The sequence below is a fragment of the Equus quagga genome, chromosome 3 (genome assembly GCF_021613505.1).
Source record: "Equus quagga isolate Etosha38 chromosome 3, UCLA_HA_Equagga_1.0, whole genome shotgun sequence".
NCBI classification, from domain to species: Eukaryota; Metazoa; Chordata; class Mammalia; order Perissodactyla; family Equidae; genus Equus; species Equus quagga.
Window position 1 is genome coordinate 113,355,835 of NC_060269.1, and position 10,888 is coordinate 113,366,722.

At 40.4% G+C, this 10,888-nt stretch overlaps 1 long non-coding RNA gene across 1 annotated transcript; it reads left to right on the forward strand.

Moving 5' to 3' along the window:
- Nucleotides 1-987: 987 nt before the first annotated feature.
- Nucleotides 988-7,067, forward strand: LOC124236733 (uncharacterized). Its single transcript, XR_006887858.1, has 3 exons — nt 988-1,064; nt 1,700-1,757; nt 6,892-7,067. It is a non-coding gene; the product is annotated as an uncharacterized LOC124236733 (long non-coding RNA).
- The last annotated feature ends 3,821 nt before the right edge of the window (nt 7,068-10,888 follow it).

Sequence of the window (10,888 nt, forward strand, 5' to 3'; positions counted from 1 at the left end):
GACCTTGTCTTTCCAAAAGGGCCTGACCACGGCCCTTGAGCATGCATTGTATATCTGCTTTAGATACTCCCTATGGCACGAACAAAGGCCCTTGAGATAAAGGTGCAACTTCCCTCCCCCTCCCAATGTTGGCGTTTCTTTAAGGATTAGCATCTTTCCTTAGGCTAGAAACTGATTGCTGGGCTCACCTGTGACCACCCAGCTCGAGACAATAGACTTGCTTCCTGCTACCCCTCCAAGAGAGCAGACCCACTACCTGCTGTGTCCATCAAGCGCTGTGCTGACAGGGCAATCTTGTGACTATTGTGGGAGGGACATTTCAATCATATGTGAAACGTCCTGTATGGAGGTATATAACGACTCTGTATACCTCACTTCTTTGGTGCCCTTTCTTCCTTCGCGAAGAAAGGCCCCGGGCCATGGTCCTCAGATTTCAGCTCAGAATAAACTCTCCCAAATTTTCATTTATAGATTGGTTATGGATTATTTTCGTCCACAGGATAAAGAAGGCGGGTCATACACGAAAATGAATACTTGTGTTAGGATGTTGCAAATGTGGATAATTTAAACACATAAACTAGAAAATCATCAAGGCCATTGCAAACAACACTAGAATAAAAGTGGTACAAGTTGTATTTTAAAAACAGCAGTCTCCTCCCCACCAGAGTTCCACTCCTTGGAGGTGACAAGAGATTTTCACGTGTTGAGGTGGGGGGTAACTGTTTGGGTTCACAACTGATTGGGCTTGAGCTAAAAAGCCTAACATTTCCTATCAAACATACACTGTACATGTGCTTAACCATTAAGGAATGCCTCCTTCCCCATCCTCCGCCTACTGTAATGCCCTGTTGGTAACCTCCCTGTTAGTCCCTTTCCTGGCTTCAGGGTCAAGCTGACCTGCTAGGTTGCAACTGAATACCTCTTTGAAACTTTGATGAAAATGTGTCCTGGGTGTGTTTAATGTGTGTTCTTTGTTCTAACAGGATATAAGGATGTACTGAAAACCGTGCTTCTCCCGGAGCTTTCTAAGGCCTTCCCGGGTTATAATCCTCACTCTGGCTCAAGTAAAACTCTCCTTATTTCTCTTGTCTATAGAATGGGTATTGGTTCTTTTTCATCCACGGGGCAAAGTTTTTAACTCCACCAGCTGTTTCTCCTGACACTTGCCTCCATGTAGTGACAATGCTGTTTCTTGACTTAGCAATTTTAAACTATTGATTTTCAGTTATGATTAATGAAAATTTAACTTTTTAGGTAATTTTTTATAACCTTTAAAATGTCAATTCCAAAAAATATTATCGTATGCCTCTAATATGACGGGTAGTGTTTTGGACACTGAGGACAGACAGTTTACAGGACAATGTTGCTGCATTTTTAGAGTTGACATTCTTGAGATTGGGAGGCAGGTGAGAGAAGGGGGAGTCGTAGCCCTTACCCAAGTGAGATACCTTACATGTGTGTTGAATAAACATCAGGGAACCACGAGTAGTTTCAGCAATCCTTTGGATTGTTAAATGTGCCAGCTTTTTAGAGTTTTGCTTCTTTGTGTAGGGACACATAAGGCTTTACCAGTGACTTGAGAGCCATGTGACAAAGGACGGTTAAATTGGCCTTTCAGCGAGGACAATGAGGCCTTTTTGTATGACCCAGGATCTCTTCTGCAGGAGTCACCCTGTCACTGTTTCTTCATTGTCCTTAGGTTAACCCCACAGAAATGCAGCTGACCTTTCTAGGACATCTTTCCAGACAAGCTGCGTGTAAGTGCATTGCAGGGACCAAGTGTCCTGGGTGGGAGGTTCTCTTGTAGTTATTTCATCTGGGGAAAGATTGTAAAACAAGACAGGGGAGTGTGTGTGTGTGCAGTGGAAACCGGAAAGATTGAGGCTGGAGGGAAAAAATTGTCCCATACTTTTTAATGTGGATTTTAATCAGAGTGCACAGCTCCTGTTCAGACAAGCCCCTGTAGAGGGCAGTGGCTGAACAGGAAGCCCCAAGTCAAACCCAGCTGAGAGCATTTGTAAATGTTTAAATCCTTACAGGAATGAGTTATTTCAAAAGTGGAAAACCAGGCTAAAGTCTGTTAGAGAGATCATTGCCAATAAGTATCCGTCAGTTTTTGTCTTGCTTCATTTAATTACCAGTGGTATGCGATCCACAAACCTCTGGCCTTGCCTACAGTAAATGACAATGCCATTTTTCCAATTGTTCAGGCCAAAAACATTGAACTTAGCCTTGATTCCTCTCTTCCTCTCACAGCCTAAGTACAATCTGTCAGCAAATTTTATTGGCTCTACTTTCAAAATATGAATCCAAAATTCAATCACCTTTGGAGTCAGTGCTTTACTGAAGGTCCTAGCCAGCTCAATAAATAAGAAAGAAATAAAAGGTCTAAGGACTTCAAAGTAAGAAACAAACTGTCATTATCTGAAGACAATATAAACTCCAATAGAGTCCGTAGATAAGATATTAGAACTAATAGGAGAGTTTGGTAAGGTTGCTGGATACAAAAATCAATTTGTAAATATCGATCATTCCTATTTCCCAGCAACAAACAGAAAAGAAATGTTTTAAAGATACCATTTTCAATGGTTTAAAATATTATGTGTCCAGGAATAAATCTAATAAAAGATGCATAAATCTTCAAAGAAAATAAGATGTTATTGATATTAAACAAGACATTTAAAGATATTTAAAAGGAGAGACATACTAAGCTCACAGATTGGAAGACTCCATATGGTTAAGATGACAATTCTCCCCAAACTGATTTATAGAATAAATGTAATCCCAATGAAACTCCAACTTTTTGTGGCACTTAACAAGCTGATTTTCAAATTTATACAGAAGTTTGTTGTTAGTGCCATCGAGTTAATTCCCACTCCTAGCGTCCCTGTGCACAGCAGAGTGGAACCCTGCTGGGTCTTTCTATGCTATTGGCTCACCTTCCAGCACTGTATCAGACAATGCTCCACTGCTATTCACAGGGTTTTCATGGCCAATTTTTTTGGAAGTGGGTGTCCAGGTCCTTCTCCCTAGTCTGTCTTAGTTTGGAAGCTCTCCTGAAACCTGTCCTCCATGGGTGATCCTGCTGGTATTTGAAATACTGGTGGCTTAGCTTTCAGCATCACAGCCACATGCAGCTGCCACAGTATGACAACCGACACATGGGTGGTGTGGTTCCCTGACCTTCTCTTCATCAAAAGACACTATTGAGTAAAATACAAGGCACAGAACAGGGAAAGGTATTGGCTACACGTATAACCAATAAAGGCTTAATATCCTGCAAATTAGTAATTAAAAAAGACAAGACACTGTCAAGAGCTTTTCAAATACTGAAGGATATGGAGTAACTACTCAGGTTTAAAACTGATTCGACTTGAACTAAAAAAATCCTGATTTATGGCCTGTCAAACGTACATTGTACATTAGCTTTAACCATTAAAGTAAAGAATGCACTCTCTTAAGATAAGAATGCATACTTCCCCTCCTATACCCTATTGGTAACGCCTGGATTAGTCCCTTTCGTGACATCAGGGTCGTGTTGACCTGCTAATTTGCAACTGAATACCTCTTTGAAACTTTGAAATATATCTTGGGTGTGTTTAATGTACGTTCTTTGTTCTAAAAATATATAAGACTGTCCTGAAAACCACACTTCTTCAGAATACTTTCTAAGGCCTTCCAGGGTTATAATCCTCACTCTGGCTCATAATAAACTCGCCTTATTTCTCTTATCTATAGAATGGTTGTTGGTTATTTTGCGTAGACACAACTGGATAGAAAAATGGGCAAAAGACTTGAACAGGCACTTCCCCAAAGAGATATTCAGATTACCAACAAACGTACAAAAAAGTGACCAATCACATTAATAATCAAGGAATTGCAAATTGAAACCATAATGGAATACAATCTTACGTCAGAATGGCTACAACTGAAAAGACTAGAATACCAAGTGTTAAAGTTCTAGAGCAACTGGAACCATTGAACTCTGCAGAGGCAGGATAAATCATTCCAATCGCTTTGGAAAACAGGTTGGCATTGTCTAGGCAAGTGGAAGACCCAAGTTCTATGACCTCCAGTTCCACTCCTGGGTGTATGTTAGAGAAATGCACATGCGTGTGTACAAGAACACATAGACAAGAATATTCAAAGGACATTCATAGTAGTTCAAAATTGGAAACAACCCAAACGTCTGTTGACAAAAGTAAATGCAGTGAGCTGGTCAGACCATCCAATACTCTAGAATGATTAAGATGAACCCGCTACAGCTCCATATGACATGGATGAAGCTCACAAACATAGTCCTGGGTGAGAAAAGTCAAGACACAAGAGTACACACTGTATAATTCTACTTACATAAGGTTCAAAAGCAGGAAAGAGTAGCAAGAAAATGGTTATTTTTAAAGGCAGGTCACTGACAAGGGAAAGAAGTTTGTGTTTGTAAGAGATTCTATATGAGAGACTTCTGGGGTCCTGGCCATGTTCTATTTATCGACCTGTGTCATGCTACATAGGCGTTTACTTTATAATCAATGTTATGCTGTACATTTATGTTTTATGCACTTTTATGTATGTTTATTGTATTTCACAATAAAAAATGTTAGAAAAGTATATTCATAATCCAGCCATTTCTTAACACCTCATTCCTACCACCCTGGTCCAAGACTCTCTTATCTCTCTACTGTGTTATTGCCATAACCTCCTAACTAGTGTCCCTACTTCTATCCCTTGTCCCCTTACAGTCTATTCCCAACACGGTAGCCAGAGTAATCCTGTTAAAAACTTAGGTAAATCATGTTACTCGTCTGCTCAAAACTCCCCACTGGGAGCCGCTTCACTCTGAGTGAAAGCCAGATCACTGCAGTGACCTACGAGGCGCCAGCTACACGTTCTGCGAACCAAGTAACACCCCTTCCCACTCCATCTCTCTGAGTCCCTCTCCTCTTTTTTGCTCATCTCCCTCTTTGCTACATTGGCTGTATTAGTCTGCTGGGGCTGCCATAACAAAATACTGCAGACTGGCTGAACCAACAGAAATTCACTTTCTCACCATTCTGGAGGCTCAAAGTTCCAGATCAAGATCCAGGAGGATCGGTTTCTGATGAGATCTCTCTTCTTGGCTTATAGACAGCTGCCTTCTCGCTGTGTCCTCAAATAACTTTTCCTTTTTTGTGTACTGGGGAGAGAGGGCTCAAGCAATTGAGCTCTCCGATGTCTCTTTTTATAAGGACACTAATCTTATCAGATTCAGAGCCCCGCCTTTATGACTTTGTTGAAGCTTAATTACTCCCTTACTCCAAATACGGCCACACTGGAGGGTTACAGCTTCAACCTATGAATTTAGGCGGGGTGCATCCACTAGTCCATAACACTGGCCTAGTGATTACTCAGACACACCACCTCCCATGCCTTCTGTATGGACTGTTTCCTCCACGGGCCATGTTCTTCCTCTAGATAAGTGAATGGCTCCCTCCTTCATTGTTGTGAGGATTTTCCCAATCTTTCAATTTACAGTAGCAACCTCCTCCCACTTCCCACACCCCCTTTCTATTTCTCCATCACCCTGGCCACTACGTGCTATGCCATATGCATTCATTTTTTGTTTTATTGTCCCTATGAGAGTGTAAATACCATAAAGGCCAAGATTTGTGCCATTTTGCTTTCTAGTCTATCTGCAGCTCCTAGAACAGTGCCTCGTTACATAGGAGGTGCCCAGTAAATATCTGTGGAATGATTGAATGAAAGTGTGAATGAGTGAACAAACTTACTGAGCGTCCACCATGTATAAGGTGTTATAGGATTAGCTATGGGGAGGGGTCCATGGGGCCAAGATCATAGGCTCCTAGGGTAGCATATCAGAGTGAAAAGCCCAGGGGCTTTGGAGGTTGACTCATTTTGGTTAGACTGGCTGCTCTACCACTTACAGTGAACTGTGTGACCCTATCTGGGTTTAGTTTCACCTCTAAAATAGAAGCCATCTCGCAGGGATGCTGTGCCGGTTGAGGGATGTTACATACAGAAAGCTCTGTGCACAGATACATCCTTGATAAGTCCCCTGCTTTCTCCTCCTCTGTACCCTGCACCTGATATAATCTTCCTAAAGGAGATCCAATACAACTCATCTAAATGAGTGCACCTTACACATCACGTGTCATACAGGTGTTCAAAAATGCTGATTTCAGGTACATTTGAAAAAATAACCACAATGAAGTAGAGAATAAAGGCTAAATGGAGAGTACGGAGGGGTCGTTTCTAACTGGTGTGGTCAGGGAAGACTTCCTGAAGGAAGCTGGATCTTGAAGGATGGTGGGAGTCCCTAAAAGAGGAAGAGCTAAAAGGGAAAGAGAACCCTCTAGATTAAGGGAATGGCACCAACAAAGTCCTATTTTGATGGTGGTGCATGGAATCCCACTCTGAAAGAAGTTGCTTTGTCGAGCCTTTATAAGCAGATGGAGTGTTAACAGCAGCTGCGAGCATCTCTGATTTGACATCACTGCTTCTTGGTCTCCATGATTTGTGTTCCCCTGCTGAGCAGATACCTTGGTGTACAGCACATTGCGTCTGCTCTGTTTAGGCTGTGGGGCAGGTGGACAGTGAGTGAACTTAAACAGGGGAGTAGCGTGGTTAGACCTTTCAGCTCATTTTGGCAGCAGAGTGGAGAATGGATGGGGACAGGGTGAGCAAGAGGAAAGACAGGAGAGCAGTTAGAAGCTTTTGGAAAGGTTTAGTTGTGGGCCTAATTGAAACCTGTGGCAGCAGAGAGTGACAAGTGAATGCTTTTGAGATGTATGCTTTGCTGCTTTTCCTTCCCAGCCTGAATTCATGCTCTATCGTTGCTTTTCTCTACTTTCCATTCCACACTCACCAGTTCTCATTCCCTCCTTTCTCTTGCAGTGGCCCTGCAAATCCTCAACGCTGTGTGAATCCAGCCATCTACTTCCTAGCAGAGCCACTGTGCAAGAGTGGCTTACTACCGGGTTATGCCTGCTGAACTCAGCTGGACAACACAAGCCCCACGACAGTCCTCTAATTTGCTTCCAGTCAAATACTAAGCCCATCACTCTGCTTTGGGTCTTCGCAACTTTCTCCATCCAAATCACCTGGCACTTTGCCCAATCACCCTTCACTTTCAGCAGGTGATCTGAATACCTGCTTCACAGAAAAGATCACTGGGGTGCCCTCAATGCACTTGTGGTCACGCTGATGGCTGCACCTGTCCTTACTTCTTTTCTGCTAGTCAAGCCTGAGCAGGTGACTTTAATCTGACTGTCCCAGCCCTGGCATAACGCTCGGCACAGCTGTTGGGCCTGGTCCTCCTCAGCTAGGTCTTGTCAGCATTCTGCCTGAGTCTTCTGAAGGCCCACTTTAGCTTTATTTCCCTGTAACTGAGACTGGGGCCCATGGCTTCCCACCCTCTCCCCTTGGCCTCTTTGCTTTCAGCTGCTCTAGGTCAATGCCTTTCCTGACCTAAGTCCAGCTTTGCCATATGCCCACCATTCCTTCTTCCATGTCATGGGTTGAATTGTGTCCCATAAAAATTCATACGTTGGAGTCCTAACCCCCAATATCTCAGAATGTGACCTTATTTGGAGATAGTACTTATTCATTCAATAGATTATTCAAGTACCAGCACTTTTTGTTACCATATGCCCTATTCCCCATTCATCAAGAAGAATCTCCTTCCGCCCACCCTTCCACTCTCAACCCTGCCAATAGGACATGTCTCTGGTTTTTTAAAAAAATGAATAGATAATTTTTTTTAGAGCAGCTTTAGGTTTACAGAGAAATGATCAGAAAGTCTAGAGAGCTCTCATATACTCCTTTATCATCCTTTTAATGTCCCGTTTAATGGGATCTGAAGTGAGGTACCTTCTTTAATTTCTGATATTAGCAATTTGTGTTCTCTCTCTTTTTTTCTTAGCTTGGCTAGAGAATTATTGGTTTTATTAATCTTTTCAAAGAACCAACTTTTGGCTTTGTTGATTTTCTCTATTAATTTCTTGTTTTCAATTTCTTATAATTTATTTTCTTCTCCCTACCTGGAGTTTAATTTGCTCTTCTTTGTCCAGTTTTCTTAGGTGAAAGCTTAGATGATTGATTTTAGGTCTTTCTTGTTTCCTAATATATGCATTCAAGCCTATAAATTTCCCTCTAAGCACTGCTTTTGCTGGGTCCCACAAATTTTAAGTTGTGTTTTCATTTTCATTTAGTTCAAAATATTTAAAAATTTCCCTTGAGATTTCTTCCTTGGCCCATGTGTTATTTATTTAGATGTGTGTTGTTTAATCTCCACATATTTTTGGATTTTTCCAGTAATCTTTCTGTTATTGATTTCTAGCTTAATTCCCTTGTGGAATTAAGGTGACAGGAGAGAAACGACTGCCAATTTCCTAGGAAGGACTTTCCTTCTCTGAAATTTAACTCCCTTAGACTTTGTTTCTACAGTCTTTCAGTGTCTTAAAATATGATTTTTGTTTTTGCTTCTATTTTTCTATTTGTTATGGAAGGAGTGACAGCCTGATGCTACCGTCTACATCCCACATCAACAATAAGTAGTTTATAAAATTTCTCTATAGCCTTCTATGGTGAAAATGTATAAAGATGGATTCGAAAATAAAAAATCTACACACTGGCAAAGGCAGATGAAAAAAAGCCTTGTCTGTGGAAGGTTGGTATTTAGGTGGGGGGAAAATACCAACCTGTCTGCTTTCTAGTGTTTACTTCAGATCCAATGTCCGGGTCACTGCTTCTATCTTTATCTTTAGTTGTCTTTCTCAGCTGAGAAAATAGCATAAACATCAGTCTAAGCTTTTGATACTTCTGCCTGGTGCAAGCCAATGCCAAACCACTTGGAAGCGATTGTCAGAGAAAAAGAACTAGCACTAAAGATGAGTTCTTAGAAAGGTATAGAACTCATATAGCACCCATCTATTATGAGTGACAAAAATCAGGAATACAGAACACTAAGAAATTGAGATAATTGAATCAGTCTGAGAGAGATAAAATAAGTATGATCAAAAGCACAATAGAAGGAATCAAAACTCTAGAAAGAGTGCATTATTAGGAAAAGACCAGGCAAGTTTTAGAGAACCAAATAGAACTTTTAGAAAAGGAAAAATGTAGTTGAATAGCCAGTTAGAAATGGCTGAAAAGACACTTGGAAGCTAAATCTATGGTAGATACCCAGAAAGCAGCAAAAATTGATAAAAATGGAAAATGAGAGAAGACAAGACACAAAGAGGAGGAAGGGAGAGAGTCAGCATATAACCAATAGGATGCCAGAAGGAAAGAAAAGAAAATGCAGAACAAATAAAGTTTGAAAAGGTAGCGTTTGGGAATTTTTCCAATCTGATTATAATTGTGAATCTTCATATTTAAGAAACATAATGAAACTTGAGCAGAATAAGTAAAAATAGACATCTAGACACAGAAGTAAAAATAAACAATGGAGACAAAACACACACACAAATCTTAAATGCAGCCAGAAAAGAAAGACAAATTACCTAGAAGAGTAATAATTAGACCAACAATGGCAATAATAGAATCCAGAAATCGATAGAATCATATTTCAAAATATTAAAGCAAATGTCAATTAGAATCTATACAAAAGCAACCATCATTCAAGAATAAGAAAATTTACAAAAATCAAAGAAATATAATTTATCATGCATAGGGTCTTATTGAAAAAGATTTTTGAGATTGTCCTTTAGGAAGAAAGAAATTGAACCCAGAAGGAAAGAGTGAGATGCAGTGAATAATGGTAAACACTGTAACTGGCAAATGTGAGTGTTTGCTTAGATTACTAAGTAAGCACTGACTTCATAAAATAATAATAATGATAAACTTGTAAGGTATAAAAAATGAAAGTTGAAATAAAATACTAGATGATAGTCAAGATGAGATGAAGTGGTAAATTCTTTTAAGGTCTGTGTGTTTGGGAGAAGGATAAGAAGTATCCTGTTTGATGTAAGGCCTCAAGTTAATGTTAAAAATGTAAGGTGAGCCAGTACAATAGAAATGGGACCCAAACCAGTCTGTGGCGGGACAAGGAATAAAGAAAAATATACAAATGGCCAATAAGTACGTCAAAAGATCCTCAACATTGTTATCCATCAGGGAAATGCAAATCAAAACCTCAATGAGATACAACTTCACACCCAGTAGGACGACTATAATCAAACAGTAACAAGTGTTGTGGCGAAATCAGAACCCTCATACACTACTGGTGGGAATATAAAATGGTGCATCTACCTTGAAAAACAGCCTGGAAGTTCCTCAAAAAGTTAAACATTGAGGTACAATTTGACCTAGCAATTCCACTCCTAGATGTGTAACCACAAGAATTGAAAACACCTCCACACAAAAACTTGTACGTGAATGTTCATAGCATCATTATTCATATAGCCAATGGTGGAAACCATGCAAATGTCTATCACCTGACAAATGGATAAACAAAACGTGGTATACACAATGGAATGGTATATACAATGGTATATACAATGGAATAATATTAGGCCATAAGAAGGAATGAAGGACCAACATGTGCTACAACACGGATGAACCTTGAAAATAGCATGCTAAGTGAAATAATCCAGTCACAAAAGACCACATAACAATACACTGAGATGTGAGGAAGGATAATTGATCACCCTCTCTCCCTCTCCTAGCCCCCAAATGGCAATCTTACTTAGAATTCCAGACCTCTCCTCTGGGAAAAGCAAGATCCCAGAATCTGCTGAGCCTGCCATCTCAGTTTCCTTTCACAAATTCATCAAGCAATAAGTCATTCTTTCTTGCATGGGGAGGAGTGAGGGATGGGACTGGAGAGGGATGCCAGATATGTTCCCCCATACTTTTTCTTCCTTTATCTTGGTAACTCCTTCAATGAATA